We start from the raw sequence: 2,080 nt of genomic DNA on the forward strand, positions 1-2,080 counted from the left end.
GTAATTCAGGCTTCAAAAATTTCCCTTAGGCCAAGAATAATTTTTGTATGTGCACACGTGTGTGTGGAATATTAGACAAAAGTATAGAAGTGTATGGGAATTCAACAACAGTGTCCAATGATAAACATTTATTAAATATTTATTTAATGCTTGTCTGGTACTATGCATTAAGAAAATGGGACTACAAAGATGAATGATACAAAGTCTATATCCTCAAGGAACTTTTATTCTAGTAAGAAAGGGAAGGAATCAAATAGTTTAAATAATCATTGACTCAACTTCCCAAATTTACTGTAACTGTAATGATTCAGAGCACTATTCACCTGTTGGACGCAACCCAAATGGATCTGATAGTAAACAAAACTTATACGATGTTTTCCCAAACCCAACACCACGAGCAATGACAAACATTGCAGGGCTTGTGATTTAACAAATCCCGCAACTCTCAGATTAAGAAAACTAAGATCAGAGCTTTGGAAATGGCTAAGGAATTATCTTTTTAAATCTCAGCATACCTGATGTGGCACTTTTGCACTACAAAATGCCACCTCCTGGTGAAAGGGTTTCCAGAACTGATGTTAGATAAAAATTTCTATGAGGTTTATCTCCCAAGAGTGTCTGTGTATCTGGGTGATCCATTCTTTAAAGACATGATGAACCTTGCATTGGGTTATTCCAGTAAATCAAGTAAGCTAGTGAGTGATACAGTGCTGGGAGCACTAAACTTCTGTGAGTTCAATTCAAGAATGACATAGAAAAGATGGAGCACCAGAACACAAGCCAAGCTTTGGAAGCTTTTCTCAGACACTCACTTGTGCTTTAAAATAAATTTATTGTTGACAAGAAAATGTTTCTGCTAAAACACGATCATCATTAAAACTAAATGGAGCCATAACCCAAAGCCACTGTTTAGGTTAAGTAATCATTTACTCATTTATTTTTATCATCAAGTACTTATTGAGGACCTACTATATGCTAGATACTCAGATAGGATACGAAAAGACTTGTTCCCAGTCATCTGAATGTGAGTAGATTAGAGAAAAACATACTCCTAAACAAACAGTTAACACATCAAATACTTGGATAGACATAGGGACAAAGTGTAATAGATGGTTTGTCTTACAGTTATGGTGAAGCTGAGTTTGAAAAGTGGAAAACAGTTAAGCAGGTAGACAAATGATAGAGTGGGTGATCCAGAAAAAGATAGCAGTATTTTTAAAGACATTGGAAATTGGAAAATTTGCTGAGAGAGCAAGTTCTCTAACATCTGGCATTCCTTTTTAACTGTTGCTTAATTACGACATTTAGCAGAAATAATAGCCATTGGGAAATCACAATGATTTATCATGGTAAACAGAATGAAATGGGTTCTTAGTCCCTCGCTATGTAGATGAGGCTATAGTTTCAGTAGTAAATTCTATTTTTCTACCTTAAGTAGTATAAGAGGCAATATTTCTTGGAAGTAACATTTTCATTATTTTTGTGGATCATTGAACCCAAAGGATATAAAAGAATTATACTGATTCAAATGAAATACCTTAATATTAATACTGTATGTACAATAAATTAATTGATTGTTCATTTATTTATTCATATCACAAACATGATTGAAGGGCTTACCACATACCAACCACTATGTTCAACTCTCGCGATACAGAGATAAAGAAATACAGAAATACATTCTCAACCCCCAAGACTCAAAGTCTAAGGGGGTTTTCAGATATGTTCAGACTTTTCAGATACGTTCAAATGTTGAGATAAAATCTTTTATTTGCATATCTCTTGTCTTTCAGATAAAAGAATGTGATCAGTCCAACAGAAGTAAATGGGTAACAGAAGCATGACCAAAGGTGGCCTAACAAGAATGCATAAAAATGAGACAACTAATAAAATCTGACCTATCTCTGAACAATGAGAGAAGAGTAGTTACAGTTGTCCTGGGGAATGGCGTAAACAAAGACAGAGGAAATAAAATGTCAGGGATTGTTAGGGAAGTTCCATATAAAATTCGGCATGCTAGAGTACGAGGAAGACTGGTATAACCCAAAATGTAGGTGATTACTTAAAATGTATTTAAACT

The sequence above is a fragment of the Propithecus coquereli genome, unplaced genomic scaffold (genome assembly GCF_000956105.1).
Source record: "Propithecus coquereli isolate 6110/MARCELLA unplaced genomic scaffold, Pcoq_1.0 Scaffold30, whole genome shotgun sequence".
NCBI classification, from domain to species: Eukaryota; Metazoa; Chordata; class Mammalia; order Primates; family Indriidae; genus Propithecus; species Propithecus coquereli.